The sequence below is a fragment of the Dipodomys merriami genome, unplaced genomic scaffold, assembly GCF_024711535.1.
Source record: "Dipodomys merriami isolate MVZ:Mamm:240054 unplaced genomic scaffold, mDipMer1.0.p SCAF_1061, whole genome shotgun sequence".
NCBI classification, from domain to species: Eukaryota; Metazoa; Chordata; class Mammalia; order Rodentia; family Heteromyidae; genus Dipodomys; species Dipodomys merriami.
This window is the reverse complement of record NW_027202340.1, coordinates 34,098-54,375: the sequence shown is the minus strand read 5'-3', so window position 1 is coordinate 54,375 and position 20,278 is coordinate 34,098. Positions and strand designations below refer to the sequence as shown.

The window sequence follows — 20,278 nt, the reverse complement described above, 5'->3', positions numbered from 1 at the left end:
TCACAGCAATTAATGGCTTGAATGTGCTTAGATGTCAGGTGAAGATTAATTCTGGAAATTCAAAGATTCCAGGTTTTTGAATGGTCACTGCTAATCACAATGAGAAGTGTACTCTAAGTGAGATTTGGAAATATTTTTGGTCATTTATGGCACCAAAACGGCAGAAGCAAAGTAACGGTTGTGACAGAAAAGAAGGAATAATTCCAGAGATAATGAATAAATGATAGTAACTAAGGTATACCAGAATTTTTTTAGAGAACCATTTTTGGTTTTTGAATAAATAGTTATCAACTAGTCTTATTCCTCGGTGTGTTTAGCATTCTAAATCTCTTAGACAACTTCTTAATTTCTGTGCAATAACTGTATCTCCTTCTGTGCTGTTCTTTCATACCATATCTTCTTTGCTTTCTAAAAATCTGAATCTTTCTATATTTCTCTATGAACATTTCCTGATACTAAGTACACCTAAAAAGATGGCAGAAGATGTTAATGTAAGGATGCCATAGCTTATGAGTCATTAATGAAACAACATGGAAAGGAGGACATATTTATTGCTACCTCAAATTTTCTGAAAAGCTGCAATGCCATCATTTCATTCAAATTTCCATTATTTGTCTGCATAGTGTCATTCAGTGCACATAAGCGCAAAAATGAGCTAGGTGCTGGTGGTTCACGCCTGTAATCCTAGCTAATCAGGAGGTTGAGACCAGAGGATTGTGGTTCAAAGCCAGCCTGGTCAGGAATGTTCATGAGACCCTTATCTTCAATTAACCACCTGAAACCCAGAAGTGGTGGTGTAGCTTAAGCAGTAGAGCACTCAACATGAGCTGAAGTCCTTAGGGAGTCTGCCCAGGTTCTGAGTTTAAGCCCCACAACCAACAAAAAGTCCAAATATTACCTTAAGTTTCCCCAAAAGGAAGGACAATATCAATAATCTTCCCAAGCCTAAAAAATAATTTCAAAATGATTCAGTGCACCTATTTTGCTGAGTTATTTAAGTTATGGCTTCTTTGCTAGACATATTCTCTTCCTTTAAACATTGTCAAATATTAGCTTTATAATGAACTTCATCTAATATTTTTGTTCCAAAGAGAAGACTATACAATTGATGTCACTTAGCTTTCTTACTATTTTAAGTCAAAGCCAAACCAGGCAGGAGAGTCTGTCAAACTCTTATCGCAAATTGAACACCATAAAACCAGAAGTGGAGTTTTGGCTCAAGCAGTAGAGTAACAGCTTTGGAGGCAGGTGGGCAGGAAAGACAACTGTTCAGGGACAGGATCCAGCCTCTAGGTTCAAGCCCCAGAACCAGCAGAAACTAAACAAACAAGCAAACAAAAATCCCAGATATTTCTTTGGGACCCTCTTTAAAGGAGTACTGGTCAGAGAAGAGGCTCCTTTGCCGATCATACACACTGGATCCTGCTTTTTTGGAATCTTTATATTCTGGAGATCTCAGGGCCAGAACAAAGGAATTGATAACTTTCTCCTACATCAAGAGAATCATCTCAGGAGAGAAATATCCTTCCATAAGTCATTTTAAACCTCCATGTCTTTGTTCCTTTGCAGAACACTTTTTTTATATTTTATTTTATTATATTTGAGAACATACTGTACAGAGGGGTTACAATTACATGGGGAGGATAATGAATACATTTCTTACCAAGCATTGCAGCCTCCTCCTTTGTTTACCCTTCACCTCCCTTCCCAGCCTCCCCCCGCCCCCCACCCAATCATACCCCCCTCCCCCCCCCCCACCGACATTGTAAAGCTGGTTTTGACATGACATTTTGTACTTCTCATTGTTGCAACAGGTCCACCTGTACCCTTAAACGACTTGTTTGTCGCCATCTCCTCCACATGTTATACTGACATCAAATATAGTGAAAGCGGGGGTTACACTGTGGGGGAGGGACATACTTGGTACTCAAAAAATTAAACCACCCAACAACAAATCCTCAATAAATAAGTGGGCGAAAGACTTAAAGAGAAGCTTCTCTGAACAAGAAAGAAGGATGGCCAATAGACACATGAAGAAGTGTTCAACATCCCTAGCCATAAGAGAAATGCAAATCAAAACAACATTGAGATATCACCTCACACCAGTTAGAACAGCAAAAATCAAGAACTCTAACAACAACAGATGCTGGAGGGTATGTGGACAGAAAGGATCCTTACTTCATTGTTGGTGGGAATGTAAACTTGTTCAACCACTTTGGAAAGCAGTATGGAGGTTCCTCAAAAGACTTCACATACATCTCCCCTATGACCCAGCAATCCCACTTTTGGGCATTTACCCAAACGTTTACAAACAAGACCACACTAATGCTACCAGCAGAACTATGTTTATTGCAGCATTATTTACCAAAGCTAAGATATCGAACCAACCCAGATGCCCCTCAGTAGATGAATGGATCAAGAAAATGTGGTATATATAAACAATGGAATTCTATGCCTCCATCAGAAAAAATGACATTTCCCCATTTATTAGGAAATGGAAAGGCTTGGAAAAAATTATATTAAGTGAAGTAAGCCAGGCGCAAAGAAACATAGGTCCCATGGTTTCCCTTATTTGCAATATCTAGTATAGGTATAAGTCAAGCGGAAAAGGTCAGATAATGTGATGTTAAGAAAACGAACCCTTAAATATGTATTTAAATGTTTTCGTTTCTTTCATGCTTGTGTTTCTAACGCATTTATAAGATTATTTCTTTGTTGCTTTGCAGGAGAACACTTTTAAAACAACGTTATTTCCTTTTGTTTTATGCTGGCCTTCAAATGATACATTATTTCCTTTTGTAATACTCTCAACTAGAAGTTTACAGAAAAATTTTATATGAGTAATGAGCACACTCAGAAAAGCCAGGGACATTTTCCTTCAAGCCTTGCGATACTTTTCTTGTACAGTAAAAAGGAAAGCACAAGTTAAGTTGAACTTTGTTATTCCTCTATGTTCCATTCTTCTCCTGGGTTCAGTTTCCACATCCTGTAACGGTTACTTTCAGTAACAATCAATGGTGCTGCTTGAGTTATAATGAAAGTTTTCTGGCTTCACTGAAATAACACTAGGGCACCTTTGGACCTGAGGTAACACGTGTTTCAGAGACAACTTAGTAAAGAGAAAATATGAAATTTATATTGCTTACAAATACATTATACATGAGTACATTGTGTTCAAACTTTGTAAGTTCTCTGTAAATTAAGGCGAATTTTAAATGGGAAGAAGGTTCTTAAAACATTCTTTTTGTGAGTGTACATGCTGTTCATTATTTCCCAAATGTACATGAGCTATCAGTAAAGGAAACAATAGCAATAATAGGAGAAAGAGAAGCTCTGTGTTTACGTATAAAGGTTCAATACAATATAGAAGATTACAAATAAGACAACATTGAAACAATAAATCCAAGTCGAGTATGTAGATTTATGGGAGTGATATACAGAAACCAAGACTCCTACTTGGAACATGAATTATGATGCCACTCTCATTCTAAATCATGCTTGCTAATCATGCAATTTTGTAGAAAGAATGGAAGAATAATCCTGTTTCCAAAGCAAATCAGATATAAGAGCATGGATGGTGTGATGGCCTACAGCCTGGCTTTCAGTCCTGTGCATATAGGCTGTTTTGCCATCGATATTGGGGGTGGCATGATCCGTTTATGGAATATACTGCCAATAAAAACCAACTATGATGTAAACAATGTTTGACAAGTTGTTAAGTCCAAAGTTACAGTGGTAAGAATGATTACTGTTTAGCTTTTTTTTTTGGGGGGGGGAGTACAGTCGTGGGGCCTGAACTCTGGGCCTAGGTGCTGTCCCTCAGCTCTTCAGCTCAAAGCTAGCACTCTAACACTTGAGCCACAGCGCCACTTCTGGCTTTTTTCTTTTTGCTTATGTGGTGCTGAGGAATCGAACCCAGGGCCTCAGGGATGCAAGGCATGCGCTCTACCACTGAGCCACCTTTTCAGCCCTAGCTTTTTTTCTTTAAATAGCTAATTGCTTTTTAAAGTTTATATGCTTATTTAATCTAGGAAATCAAAAGTTAATATTTGGTTTTTTTGGTGAAATTTGAAATTAGACAATTAAAAGCACTCATTGTCCTCAAATTAAACATTTAAAATTATTAAAACTTTGTTCATATGTTTAATTGTCAGAAATTTGAGCCATGCATGGGAGCTCATACATGTAATGCTAGCTGCTGGGTCTTGACTGATACAGAGAGGATTATGATTTGAGGCTAGCCCAGGGAAACATTCACAATATTGGATCTCAATCAATATCTGAACCAAATGCTTTGTGCTTTATATTTCATCTACTCAGAAAAGATAAAAAAGGATTGTGGACCATGTTGGCCTGGTCATAAACAGAAAACCCTGCCATAAGAATGGATAAAGCAGGGCTGGGAAGGTGGCTCAGTGATAGAGTGCTTGCCTTGCATGCATGAGGCCCTGTGTTCCATTCCTCAGTACCACATAAGCAGAATAAAAAAAAGCCAGAAGTGGAACTGTGGCTCAAGTGGTAGAGTGCTATCCTTGAGCCTTGAGCTGAGGGACAGTGGCCAGGCCCAGAATTCACCCCCTCCCCCACAAAAAAATAAGGCTAAAGCAGAGCTGTGTGCAGGTGCCTCATGCCTTGAATATTAGCTACTCAGGAGGCTGAGATCTGAAGATCACAGTTCAAAGGCAGTCTAGGCAGGAAAGTCTGTGAGACTCTTATTTCCATTAAACCACCAGAAAATCAGAAGTGACACTGTGGCTCAAACAGTAGAGCACTTGCCTTGATCTGAAGAGTGCAAGGACAGTCTCCAGGCCCAGAGTTCAAGCCACATGACCAACAAAAACAAACGTGACTAAAGCAAAAAGAGCAGGCGTGTAGCTCACCTTTTAGAGGACCTACCTTAAGTGCAGAAGCCCTTAATTTAACTGCTAGTATAGAAATGAGGAAAAGATATGAAAAAATTAAGGGAGGAATTATGATATAATCAAATACTGGAATGATAAGTACTAAATAAAAGGATTACAGGTATTTTATATGAAAATATACTGATGGTTTACTAAAAAGAAAATTATAAAATGTGAAATTCAGGCTGAAATACATGTACAACTTTTGTTTTTCTGTAAAATGATACTTATGTGCCCCTTTAGTTTAAAAGTAGTAAATGAGTTTAAAACAATATGAGTGGTTAGAAATGAATCATTATTTCTTATCACTTTGTCTGCTATAGTCACCACTTACAAAATCGAAACAATGTTGTTCATTTTAATTATTAATTCATTAATTTAATCTTTCATCTTTAGTGTATAGTCTATTGTGCACATCATTTAAATGTTTGAACTATCTTTGATTGTTTGTTTTTTATCCACCATGGATCTTGAACTCTGGCCTGGTAACTGTCCCTTAGCTCTTCACCTCAAGGCTACCACTCTACCACTTGAGCAACAGTGCCACTTCTGGCTTTTTCTGCTTATGTGGTACTGAGGAATTGATCCCAAAGTTTCAACATGCAAGGCAAGCACTCTAGCACTGAGCCAACTTCCCATCCCTGATTTCAATTTTTCCTTCAGACATGGGACTTGAGCACAGGGCATGGGTATTGTCCCAGAACTCTTTTGCCCATACCAGTTTAAACCACAGTGCCATTTCTTGTTTTTTTAGTGGTTAATTGGAAATAGCAGTCTCATGGAAACTTTTCTGCCCAAGTTGTCTTTAAACCACCATATTCATTTCTCAGCCTCCTGAAAAGGTAGGATTACAGGCATGAGCCACTTGAACCCAGCTGCTCATTTTTTTTAATGTTTAGTTCCCCCTCAAATACGTACAAAGTGAGATGCAAATTAACTTTAAATGAACCACTAATTGAGGATGTTGAGATTACAAGTATTTGCAATTTTTTTTACATTTTCTTTAATATGTGGGGCTTGAACTCAGAGCCTGGGGACAGTCCCTGTTCTTTTGTGCTCAAGGCTAACACTCTACCAGTTTGAGCCACTGCCCCGTCTGGTTTCTTGCTAACCAGTTTATGAGATAATAGTCTCACAGACTTTCTTACCTAGGTTTTCTTTAACCTCAATTATCAGATCTCAGCCTCCTGTGGTGCTACGATTACAGGCATGAGCCACTGGCACCAGCTTTTTAAAAAAGGGACAACAATTCATAAGCCATAAGCCTTGACTCATGCCTGTAATACTACCTACTCTAGAGGCTAAGATCTGAAGATGATGATTTGCATCTAGAGGTGCAAAAACGTCTCTGTGAATCTGTTATCTCCCATAAACTGTTCAAGAAAAACAGAAGTGAAGCTTTGGCTCAAGTGGTATAGTGTACTCTTGAGTAAAAACGAAGCTCAGGGATAACACCTAGATCCTGCGATCAAACTCCAATTCTTACATGCACACACACACACACACACACACACACACACACACACACACACACACACACACACACACACACACACACACACAAACCACAAAGTAAATAGAAAATATGAATAAATCAATGAAAAATTTTAATATTGTAAGGACTTTTGGGGTTAGATGTATGACTCAGTTGGTAGGACATTAGCTATTGATTGAATCTATCAGGTACCAAGGACATAAAAAAAGAATTATCTGCTCTGTATTTTTCTATTCTCCTACGTTGTCATTTGGGAAGTCTCTTCTTTTGAAAACAAATGTTTTAGCGGTGATACAGTGCAGCGTTACCTTTCTGTATGTCAGGTAACTAGTACATTTACTTCCTTTTACATAATCTTATCTGTTCCCCGATTCTCTTCCATACCCTCCCTCCCATCTTGAACCTCGACTTGCATGGTTCACTTTCATCAATGTCCAGTACAGCCAGAGGGCTCTGCTGCTGCAATTTTTCACCAGTTCCCACTAATTCTGTGCCCTTCCCCCATCTTCCCTGTATATTAGGTGAAGAATACAGACTAATCAGAAAATTAAAAGACAGATTAAGAAAAGTTCCTTTGTTTCCTTATCATTGCAATTCTATTCAATTCAATTCTATATATATATATATATATATATATATATATATATATATATAGTATTATATAGAAAAGGTGCTTGGGTATTACAACTTAGTGATTTTCGCCAAAGGCTTCCTCTTCTGTTCTTACGGTATATGATGCCTAGAGTCCTGCACAGTATGTCATATTCCATTGTGTTTTAAACCTTTCTTCCACATATCAGGGAGACATTTACCATTTGTCAATTTGATGTTGGCTTAACTTTCTTAACATGATTTATTCTAGTGTCATCCATTTCCCTGCAAATGACATTATTTTATCCTTTCTAATGGCTCTTTAAAATTTCATTGTATATAGATAGCATAACTATTGGTTCCATTCATTTATTGTGGGGCATCTGGGTTGTGTACATTTCTTGTCACTGTGAATTGAGCAGCAAGGAACATGGTTGTACAAAAGTCCTTGTCATTTTCTAGTATCTCCACTTCCCCACCAACATTTGTTGTCTGAATTCAATATATTTGGATAAGATGGTATCTCAGGATTACTTTGATATATACTTTCTTTATGGCCAGGGATGATGAACCTTTCCTGATATGTTTCTTTGCCGTTCTTCCTTCTTCTTCTGAGAAGTCTCTCCTTAGCTCCTCTGCCCATTTGGTGATTGGTTTATTAGATTTGGGAGGGGTAGTTTTCTGAGATCCATGTATACATTGCAAATTAGCCCTTTGTCTGATGTATTGCAGGTAAATATCTTTTCCCAATTTGTTCCCTGTCTTTTTAGTTTAGTGGCTATATACCTAGCCTGTGTAAGGTTTTTTCCTTTGATGGAGGCCCATTTGTTGTGTCTCTCTCCTGTTGTGCCCCGGGATTCTATTCAGGAGGTTCCTGCCAGTACCTATAAGTTCTTTTTTTTAATTATTATTTTAATGGTAAAATCTTTATTTACTTTTATAAATACATCGCAAGACTAAACTTTTCAAAAATACTTTCCCCCCCAAAAAATTTAAAAAATAAAGGAAAGCTTGTAAGAGGTAGGCAGACTGTCTTGAGACCTCTTTTTGTTCTTAAGGAGAGCAGTGTAGGGCACGACAATTGCCCCACACCAAATACTGCCATGGGTTTGGCCTTGGGGAGAGAAAATCCCCACTGGACTGAGTGTCCTCTCCTGGTCACAGCCATAGTTACACCTTCTAGTATCTATAACACTATCTAGGATTATCTAGTATGGATCCTATTATAGTTGGGCTATGCTGTATATAATGTTAAGCATTGAGAACATATCTCTCTCTCTCTGCATATATGTGTGAATTATAAATTATAAGTTGGACTCCAAGTTCAACAAACACAAGTTATTCTCTATGTGTTCCCAGTGTCCCTATGAGGCTCTCTCAACAAGCTGTTCATCTTTCCTGTTTAGACAACATTAAACACCATTGTTTTCTTAGGTCAAGAATGAAGATGAGGGGTGAAAATAAACTTTTGCCTTTGAATAGCTTATTATCCTCAACCCCAAACTAGAAGTTAAATTAGAAAATATTCTGTTTTTGTTGCCTCCAAAGCGATTACTCCATTATTTGTGAGGCCTGTGAGGTGTGGGGTACACTCCCAGCCTCCCCCATGCCCTGCTGGACCACAGCCAAGGCAACCCTGGGCCTTCCACTGGGCTCCATCCTTGAAAAGCTGCCTGATGGAGGGAGGTCAGAAAAATTTGCATTTACAAGTTTCCCAGAATGTGCTAGAACTTTTTTGGTCAGTTTTATAGAACTTTCTTGGTCAGTTAAGATTCCACCTCAATCTCTCCAGTATTTTCCAAGCAGATCAAGTCACTTGCAGATAATGAAGAAACTTTGTGGCCCAGGGGTCCAGGCCTTGGAATCAAAGATAGGACCAGGATGGCCAGGGGTCTCGTGTATGGTAGAGATGGCCAGGTGACTGGAGTTTCTGACTTTCCTGTTCTCCATGAGGCCTGAGCAGGGTGAAGGGCAACGAGGAGATGTCTTCTACAATAGCCACTGAAGTGAGGGAGGTGGAAGGTTAGCTGTTCCAGTGGGCAGATATGGAGAGGATTCTAGAAGGGGATCAAGTCCGCTGCTTTCGGCAGGAGTATGTTATTTTACAGAAAGCAACAGAGAAATATTTTCTTTTCTGACTACTGAAAAGTGCAAATATGCTCAAGTTTACCATTTAAAGGAACAATAGACATTTCAAAAATCTCTGTCTAACCTTGGATTTTCTTTTTAAAAAAACACAAAAAACAGTTCCTCACAAAAAGAAATATAAGTTGAGGCTTTAGCCAGGTGTTTTTCTGTCCATGGCAGTCTTTTGTGCAAAGTAAAGTGTATTGGAGCTACAATTAAACTGATGCAGTGAGGTTTACTGCCTCTGCATGCCGAGGCAGTGCACATCATGCGTGCCCTTGCTGTTGAAGCCTGGGAGGGGCTGACCATACTTCTCCATGCACCAGCTTTCTGCCTTTGGAGGGGCGACACTGCTTCTTCTTATAAAGTCCTTTCTTGTCGCAATTGGGGATGTGCACACCCCTGGGACTCAGCACATTGAAGAACTTCAGGTGATTCAGAATATCTTCCATGTCTCTAAGGCAGGGACCATATTCTGTCTCCCGTTTGGACTCTGGGGAGACGTTCTGGGTGTCCGTGCTCTGGGACTCATAGTCGACTTTGTAGCGCTGGTAGTTCTTCACGGGAACTTTCTTGATGATATCCAGCTTTGAGTGAATGGAATGGAACTTGGAATCAGGCACCCTAGTGTGCTGGGCGGGGCAGGCTACCCTTGCCTTGGTCCTCCTCAGACTCACTAGCATTTCCTGAGGCAGAGGGCACAGGCAGCAGGTAGGCGTTCAGGTGGCCAGGAACGCTGGAGTTGGCGCAGAACCCGCGGCCATACAGCAGTGCCTGAAGCAGGCGTGGCTCAGCCATTGGCAGCTGGCAGCTGTGCCCCTAGTTGCAGGGTTTGGTGTAGACACGGCATGGCTGGCCCTCCCGCAGTGTGCATGTCAGGAAGCAGCCACAGCTTGGCTCGCACACCAGCTCAGCACACGCGGGCGCGGCAGGCGGAGGTGTGCACTGGGCCAGCGAGTTCGTATTGCAGGACTCTCAGCACACGACGGGGCCACATCACCAGCGGCCCAAGGAACAGGGCCAGGACAGTGAGCAGAGCTACCCAGAGCGTGGGGCGCGCCAGATGCATGGTGCCCATCGCAGTGGCCAACTGGAGTAAGTGGTTATGGGGAGGAGGCACGCGGTGCGAGATTGCGGGATCTGGAGCGCAACTACCGGTACTGGGCCGTGCAGCTGCCCATATCGCACCTCAGTACCTATAAGTTCTAATGTCACCCTTATTCTGTCTGGTTTTAATGTACTTAATCCATTTTGAATTGATGTTAGTGCAAGCAGAGATCCACTTCTAGTTTTCTGTCTATGGATATCCAGTTTTCCCAACACCAATAGTTGAAGAGGCTATGATGTATGTGTATGTGTGTGTGGTGGTGGTGGTGGTGGTGTGTGTGTGTGTGTGTGTGTGTGTGTGTGTGTTTGTCGGTCGTGGGGCTTGAACTCTGGGCCTTGGAGCTACCCCGCAGCATTTCATCTCCAGGCTAGTACTTGAACCACAGTTCCTCTTCCCATTTTCTTGTGGTTTATTGGAGCTAAGAGGCTCATGGACTTCCCTGTCCCTGCTGGCTTTCAACAACCATCCTCAGATCTCAGCCTCTGAGTAGCTAGTATTAAAGGCATGAGCCACAGGCACCCAGCAAGGCTATGTTTTTTTCACATTACATCTTTCGCTCTTTTGCCGAATATCAGATGATTGTAAGTATGTAAATTTATTTCTGGGTCTTTTCATCTTTTTTAATATGTTTTCATTGTAAAAATAATGCACAAAGGGGTTACAGTTACATAAGGTAGGTAATGAGTTCATTTCCTCTCAAGCATTGTTACCTCCTCCTTTGTTTTTCCCCTACCATCCCTACCCTTCCACCTCCACAACTATTCCTTTCCATCCCCCTCCCCACTCCCTGCCTAAATTGTAAAGTTCGTTTTTGAACATAGTGTCTTGATCTCATTGTTAAAATGGGTCAAACTGTATCCCTAGTTAAGCATTTGGTTTTTTTTCCCTTCACCCCCCAAAGCTAGAGAAATGTATATACAAGATACAGGGCACCAACATCAAAGAAACCAAAAAACCCACATAACTTAGGTTACAAGATTGGGTGGAAGAATGATGACTGTTGATTTAATTTGATAAGTATTCTATAGTTTTAATGGTAAGGCTTATTAACTCAAAGGGGGAGCAAAAACATTCAGAATAATGGACTGTGGCTACTACTCATTTGATGTGTGTGTATAGATTATGATTAATAAAAATATATCTATTAATTCCCAGTGGTAGACTGCTATGCTAACTGGGAGGAGACTTTGGTAATGCCAGGGCTTTGAATACTGGTAATGAAGCAGAATATGAGGGGAGAGCATTTGCTAAGGATGTAACTTCCTAGGCTCATACCAAATACATTGAAGTAGAATGTTAAGTGATGATCGACTGAGCACGAAATTTTATTTGTTGACATTTTTGTTTTGTGAAGTCCAGGGATTTGAACCTAAACCCTGGGTGTTGTCCCTTAATTTTTTCTCAAGGCTAGTGCTCTACCAGTTGAACCACAGCTTCATGTCCATAATTTTTTGGTGGTTAATAGGAGATCAGTCTTTCCAAATTTCCTCTTTGGCTTGCTTCAAACCTGATCCTCAGGTATCAGCCTCCCGAGTAGCTAGCATTCCAGTTGTGAGCCACCAGAGCCTGGCTAGAATCACATTTTAAAATTATTCTGTAGGTGAATCAGATGTGTCTAGCTACTATTTGAGCACTTTGGTTCCAGTGGGTCATGTCAGATTTAGAATAACAGAATTTTTCTTCTTGTAACCCGGAGCATCCAATATCTATATAATTTATTCCGATCTTCATGTCTGATCTTTTTTTCTTTGTTGTACCTTCTTTTCTTACTTCACAAGCAAACACGTCAGTGATGTTTTCCTTTTCTGAAGCAAGTTACGTCCTTTCCCATCACTGAGGGATGTACTTGTTGTTCCTACTGCTTGGAGTATCTGCTTCTAGTTAATTGCACGGATGATGGCTCTCAGATTAACTATCTCCTCCTCAGGGATATGTCCTCACATACCCACTGTGAAGTTGTTGCCATGAAATTATCAATGCCATGTTTCTGATTTATAGATATTATCATTATGATTTCTGGTTTTCTTTTCAGCATGAAATTGATGAGGAGAGAGCCACATTCACTTGTTTCTCCAACACCTATAATAGTGCCTGGTCCTTAGTGCTCAGAAGCCTTGCATGGGGATTAGCCTTCTCCAGCTCAATTTATCCTAGCTTCTGGTCAGGACAGCTCTTGAAGCTGATGTCTGGTTGCTAGCAGTCATTCCCTCTCGTTCTTTGTGCCTTTCTGTGTTGCTTAATCAACCTTAGAGCAATATCAGTGCCTGACATCTATTTGCTGCTATGGAAAGATGGCTATGACATCATACAAGTTATGGGCATTGTTTTGTGAAGCTGTGTGAGGAGACGCAACCCCACACAAGTTCTCCAAGGCAAGTGTCTCCCATGCCCAGAAGTACATTCCACAACTCAGCATCCAAACTATCACCTACTCCCTGATGCATTCAGTGTATATTCCCATTTCCATTAAAAATAGAAAAATTCAAGATATGCCTTTGATGATTTGTTATTGAATGACTGAAACAAAGTATATAATTTGGGGGCTGGGAAGGTGGCTCAGTGGTAGAGTGCTTGCCTTGCATGCTTGAGGCCCTGGGTTCAATTCCTCAGCACCATATAAGCAAAAAGAAAATAAGCCAGAAGTGGCGCTGTGGCTCAAGTGGTAGAGAGCTAGCCTTGAGCTGAAGAGCTGAGGGATAGCGCCCAGGCCCAGAATTCAAGCTGACAACCAGACTCCCCCCCAAAAAAGTATATAATTTTATGTATTTGTAAGTCTTTTTCCATCTCTCTTGAGCCCTTGGCATATTTCTATGTGTTTGTAGCTTGGGAAGAGAAATAAGGTTTAATTCAGGATAGTCAAAAACATTTTGGGAGGGAATGCCAACTTTCCATCTGATGTTCTACAGATGGCCATCTTGGCACAGGAACTGAGTAGACTGTCATAGAATAAAATGTTTGTCCTGATTTCTACTTACTTTCCTCTGGGGTCACAGAGTGTGATATTCCTGCATACGTGTTTCTTGGCTACACTCGAGGGACCAGATCTCCTCTGAAAATCTAATTACATAGGGGTAAGAGAAACTAAAACTCAGAACCCAGCTTCCCACATCACTAGGATTACAGGCCTGAGTCTCATATACTAATTCATAACTGCCTTTTTATATATCGTGTAGCCTGTTTCATTATATTCACCTCATAGACAGATATACAAATATATGTTTATATTTATTCATCTATTTATAATCAATGTTATATCTAGAAACACAAAAATATATATTCATATAATTATAATCAAAGCTATATTACCACTTTCCCCAATAATGTTTTACACTAATATTATGTGAAAAAGAATACTTAAGATTGAAAAGGTTAAAAGCCCTTGTAGTATGAAAAATTGTATTTGATCTTATATATCATATAATATACTATATAAAATGTAATGAATATAACATGTATTTCCATATAACTGATTTAATTGCTTCCTGATTTTGTGTTTATCCATCTATATAAGCCTTCTTTCTTCTATTGATAATGGCTTATATTTTCCAGTGTTGATATTTCCTATGTATTTTGTGAAATAAATTGAGCCCTAAGTAAAATTTTTATGTCACTGGAGCCAAATTTTTCTTCAATATTTCCCAAAGCACAATGAATATACACACAGGTTTGAACTCATTGTAGGAAGAAAGTCCCACATACCACTATAAGTATTGTAGCATTTGTCCCAATTGACAGACCAGCTTTCTAGGTCATCTGATCTGGTATGTCCTAGAGCTTTTGTAGCCACCTTAACACCCATGCAGGCATGGCCTGGCTTCCTTGCAACTCTCTGTGTATTTAACTGTTCCCTTTATATCCAGTAGGGTCTCTTGTTCAGCCCCCTGTCACTCTGTGTTTTCCCACACACAGAACACATGTGCATGGTGCTTTACATTGTAGGTTGAAGAAAACCACATTTAAGACTCATGAATTGTATTACATAACATAAACATTGACATTTTAATAACGTTAGAAAAATAACTAGAATGAACATTTTACAACAATCAGGACCAAAAATAAATATAAAGATTTTCTAAAGAAATGTGGAAGCAATCTCTAAATCTGGATTGTCTTTTAAGTTGCCTTCAGAAACAAATTCTGCCTCAGCTTCCTCAAAAGGATCTACTTCCTTATTAAAGGCAGCATTTTCTTCCTGAGTCTAGGGAGCGACCGATCTTATTTCTCAATTGGAAATTGGATCCCCAGCAGCAGGACAGATTGGTCTGGATATTCTGTGAGGACAGATTCCCTTTCCTCAACTGAATCTAGACTTTGGACCTAACTTATTGGTTTTCCTGAACATAGACTGGGGTCATTTTCCATTTGCACACATTTACCCTGCACTCCAAGACCAATACTTTTTTACTGGTTTGGATGGGATCTAGGTGAATTGTGAATATGAATGGAAGACATTCTGGATCATCTTCTTCCTTGGTGGTATGTGCAGGTACACCTACATCACATGTGGAGGTAAGAACCAGTGGAATGTCCACAGGACTCAAAACCTACTTGGGCCTTTCTACACATTGAAAAAAGCCTCTATGTTCACATGCTTTCTGGAGTCCAGTGTTGGTTTCCAATCTCCATCAGTCACCACAGGAGACATCACTGATGGGTTCTTTATCTGGAGTTCAGCAGGAAGTTCTCTACAGTGACACAAACATAAGAATGGAAATAGGTACAAGAGTCTTAGAGAGTAGACTCTAGAAGTTAAAGTGTGACTAAACTTTGATAGGATTTAATAAGAGAAGCTGTAGAACTTGAGTTTGGACTGAACACTGATGAGAAGGTAGGGTGTTTCTAATGAGTGGTTATGTCCAAGTTCTTTTAAAATGGGAACAGACATTACCAGGCATAGAACATCCATAAAAGGACATTTTGTCAAGCTGGTTATTACAAAGGGCTCTTGGCCAAGCAGGCCCATCCCTTGAGACCTAGGTTCCATCCCTACTCACAAGCTCTAAGGCATCTAAACAAGGACTACTTACTCTTTTTCTTGGTCTCACGGGTCATTCGTTGCTTCAGCTGATCCAGAAGAATATGTAAGCAGAACAGCAAGTCTGAAGAGGCAGTGTTGAACTTGTCATACTGTGTAAGTTTTATCAGGATGTCAAGTTTCTTGTGCTTATAAAAATCATCAGGGTAGAAGTCCATCCAAATAGTTAAGATGCAACAATCGATGCTGTGGGCAGATTGGTGACAAGGAAAATTAGAGTCTGCCCTCTCCATCCTGAGCCTTCTACCATAGAACCTTTCTGGCAGGACTAGAATGTTGGGAAGTGGGAAGAGTATCCTGGAAGCAGAATGCTCCTTACAACCCACTTCTAGACATTTCTAATACAGTCCTCCAAAATTCTCCCTGTGATGGGCAGAGAAAGTTGTTTTCCCACTGTATCTGACTTGCTACACACAACCCTCCCTGTCATCGAGGGATTGTGATTCAGGTTGGCCTCGTCATAAACAGAAAACCCTGTCATAAAAATGGCTAAAACAGCGCTGAGCGCAGGTGGCTCATGCCTGTAATCTTAGCTACTCAGGAGGCTGACATCTGAAGATCCCAGTTCAAAGAAAATCTAGGCAGGAAAGTGTGTGAGATTCCTATCTCAATAAACCACTAGAAAACCAGAAGTGGCACTGTGGCTCAAACAGTAGAGCACTCGCCTTGAGCTGAATAGTGCAGGGACAGTGTCAAGGCACAGAGTTCAAGCCACATGACCAACAAAAACCAAACTGACTAAAGCAAAAAGAGCAGGTGTATGGCTCACTTTGTAGAGCAACTACCTAAAATGCATGAAGCCCTGAGTTTAATTGCTAGGATTGAAAGGAGGGAAGGATATGAAGGAATGGAAGGAGGAAAAGAAGGAAGAGATGGGTTTTGATATAACCAAATAATGGAAAGCTTTAAAGTATTAAATAAAGGTATCACAAGTATTTTATATGAAAAGATACTGATTGTTTATTAAAAGGCAAATTATAAAATGTGGTATTCAGGCTTAAATACATGTTCAATTTTGTTTTTCTCTAAAGTGATATATGCCTCTTTAGTTTAAAGTAGTAAATGAGTTAAAAAATGGAAGAGTTGTTAGAAATGAATCATTATTTCTTATCACTTTTTCTGCTACATTCACCACCTACAAAATTGAAACAATGTTGATCATTTTAATTATTAATTTATTAATTTAAGCTTTCATCTTTAGTGTATAGTCTATTGTGCACATCATTTAGTTGTTTGAACTCTTTTTTTGTTTGTTTTTTGTCCATCATGGGTCCTGCACTCTGGGCTTGGGCACTGTCCCTTAGCTCTTCACCTCAAGGATATCACTCTACCACGTGAGCCACAGTGCCACTTCTGGCTTTTCTGCTTATGTGGTACTGAGAAATCGAACCCAAAGTCTCATACATGCAAGGCAAGCACTTAGCCACCTTCCCAGCCCTGAACTCTTTATTTTTTCCTTCAGACATGGGGCTTGAATACAAGGCATGGGTGTTGTCCCAGAGCTTCTTTGCTCAAGGTTAGCACTCTACCATACATGTTTAAACCATCGTGCCATTTCTCTTTTTTTAGTGGTTAATTGGAAATAGCAGTCTCATGGGAACTTTTCTGCCTAGGGCTGGCTTTGAACCACCATCCTCATTTCTCAGCCTCCTGAGAAGGTAGGATTACATGTGTGAGCCACCTGTACCCTTGTGCTCATTTTTTAAACTGTTATATAAGTTTAGTTCCCCCACCCAAATACGTACAAACTGAGATGCAAATTGGCTATAAATAAACCACTAGTTGAGGATGCTGAGATTACAAATGATCGCAAATTGTTTTTTAATTTGTTTAATATGTGAATCTTGAACTGAGGGCCTGGTTGAAATACCTGTTCTCTTGTGCTCAAGGCTATCACTCTACTAGTTTGTCCCACAGTGCCCCTTTTAGTTTCTTGGTTACCAGTTAATGAGATAATAGTCTCACAGATCTTCTTACCAAGGCTGTTATTAAACCTCAATTATCAGATCTCAGCCACCTGAGTTGTTATGATTACAGGCATGAGCCACTGGCACCAGTTTTTTAAAAAGCAACAACAAATTAGGGGAGGATGAAGGAGGAGAAACTAGAGGCTAAACAAGCTCTCACATAGAATATACTTGTAGTGTTCCAGTGAAGAGTCCTATGCCAGAGAATTACCAAGTGTGCCATCACAGTACAGAGAGTTTGGCTAGAAAGGGAAAATCCAGGCAAGGAGACAAATCTGAGCACTTGCCATTAGCTGCAGCTGTGGTGGCATCACCAACGGCAGCAGCCTAGCCGCCAAAGGAACAACACAGAGTCTGTGACAATGGTGCCAGACACAGCAGGTGAACGGATTCTATTTAAAACCAGAAAGAACTGACAAGTAGCCCATATGTTCATCCTGCAGATGACAGACCAGAGACAACTGAGGAACCAAGACTCCAGTGTGAGTAGAATACTGACATACTCACTCCTTCTCAGGGAGCAGAGGAGGGAAGGCCACCCCTCCCGCCCTCACCCCCGTAGATCTCTATAATTGATATTGAAAAGGCCCAGCTGAGCAGCTAGCACTATCTCAGGCCTTGGAAAAAAACAAAAGTCATTTAGGAGGTCACAGGCACCTGACCTGACCTGCCAGGCTAAGCTCATCCCTGGGAAAAGTCACCCAGCCCAGGCAGACAAAGCTCTGCCCCGAGGGGAGTGACTTTCTTCACTGGGTAAACAGTGCCAGAGGCTGCCCCTCTCTACACCAGCCTAGGCAATCAAGTGAAATTCAGTAACATAAACCCTGAGAATGGCTCCAGGCTGGGCTCTGTGAGTGTCTCAGAGCTACCCCTCAGGGAAAAGCTACAATTTGTTGAAAGGCCTCAACTCTACCCAGAACCTAGCCTCATCACAGCATCTTCAAATTAGAGGAAACAGCCATCTCCCTCTTTTGTGAAACTCAAAGCAGATCTCCCTCATATTGAACTATCCTGGGAGGAGGATCACAAAATCCTGTGTAAAGCAGAGCATTTTTCTTCCTGTTCAAACAAATTGACTTAAGAAACCAATCAAGCCACACGCAAACCAAACACCACAAGCAGACTAGAGACTCCACCAAGAGACTGGTTACAGACACAGAGAGATACAGGATCTTCCCATCTACTTACCCCCACCCCCAAAAAAAGAACACTTTTTTGTACCTTTTTTAATTTTTAGTTTTTTTTAAAATATTTTCTTTTAATCTTTTTTTCCTCCCCTCCTAATTTTTATTTTAGGTGTGTGTGTGTGTGTGTGTGTGTGTGTGTGTGTGTGTGTGTGTGTGTGTGTGTGTGTGTGTGTGTGTGTGTGTGTGTGTGCTTTGTTTAAATCTCTACTGACCTTTTGGTCCTTTTTTTCTATTTTTTTTCTTTTTCATTCTTTTCATTTTTTCTTCTGTTTCCTTCTTTTTGTGTGACTTATTTGCTGTTCTGCTCATCCTCAGATATATGCCCGTCATCAAATATTAGACCTTACCCCCATTGTATACACATTTAAGAATTTTATTACTCAATTCAAAACTTCTTAGTCTTAAATTCTGTAATAGCAGTATTATCTCTTTATACCTATATAATTTTTGAGAATTCATATCTCCTTTCTATCCCTCCCCGCCTCTCATTGTATCCTTTTCTTCTCTCAATATCACCTTAAACTGAGATAATTTTTAAGATTCATTTTTTAAACTTAAATATTTGTTTTTCCCATTTTTTCTTGTCTGTTTTTTCTCTCTCCTACAACATTGTCCAATCCATTTCGCTCTTTGAGATTAGAACTTGGTTAAATTCACTCTCCTTTTACCTCTCCACATTCTTCTAATCTTATTTTTCCTCACATTTGTCCCTAAATATAATAATTTCTGGTTTGCCAAATTCATCCTTGCTGTTGTTAGCCCATTAATCCATAGTTGTTTGATGTTGAATAGATTGTATCTGTTGAACTAGATTATATCTGGTTCTTTTTGCCTGTGCAACTACAGGACTTTGGTTGATGCATGCCTTGAAAAATTATCCTAGCAGAAAATTGGTGTTACTTTCATATCACATGGGCAGAACAAGCAAGAAAAATGCACATTCTGGTATCTCAACTCCCACTCATGATAACCAGGTGACAAAACAGATAATGTGTATTTCAGAGGAGAGTTCCCCCACAAGTTCTATAAATATTACTGGGAAACATGGTGAATGAACAGATAGAAAACCTGCAAGGACTCAGTGTGAACATGGTAGGGAGAGAGAGGAGGCAAACCAAAGATCAATACAGTAATTTCATGAGCATTAGGAAGCTACTCAAAGATTGATACAGAATTGCATGAACAGGTTGAGAACACTCAAAGAGAAATAAAGAAATTGTGTGAGCAGCCTGAGACCCATCAGAGAAATACAGGAATTGCATGAGCAGGCTGAAAACAGACAAAGAGAATATCAGGAATTGAGTGAGCAGGCTGAGAATAGTCAAAGAGATCTACAGGAACTGCATGAACATGAGGAAGCTAATCAAAGAGTCATACGGGAATTGCAAGGGAGGGACGAGAATAAACAAATATCAATAGAGGTATTCATGGAATCCATAAACAGACAGCTTGAAGAATTCAGGGAGACCACAAAGGAATGCTGAATCTAACCCGACAGTAGGAATGGGAGTATAAAGAAAGCATAACCAAACATCTAAGTGATTTGAGAATAAGCACTGAACACCAAATTAAGGAAGTAAAGAAGTTCATAAAAGATCTAAAACAAAGCTCCAACAAAGAATACGAAGTCATCAAAGCCAAACAATCAGAAGGAAAATGAATAAAAAACAAAGAAGAAAGTCTTTACAGTAGGTTAGACCATGCAGAAGATCGAATCTCGGTGAATGAAGACAGCCTAGATATTATAAAGAAAGAATGTACAATTATCCAAGACAAATCCAGAAATATGATAGATATATTCAGCAATTGGAAGACACCAACCGAAGGCTTAATCTGAGAATAATGGGTGTAGAGGAGCACCCAGAGT

At 40.0% G+C, this 20,278-nt stretch overlaps 1 pseudogene; it reads right to left on the bottom strand.

Annotated features, from left to right (window-relative positions):
- Nucleotides 1-9,349: 9,349 nt before the first annotated feature.
- On the bottom strand, nucleotides 9,350-10,110 carry LOC138814688 (insulin-like growth factor-binding protein 3 pseudogene; annotated as a pseudogene).
- Between the last annotated feature and the right edge of the window lie 10,168 nt (nucleotides 10,111-20,278).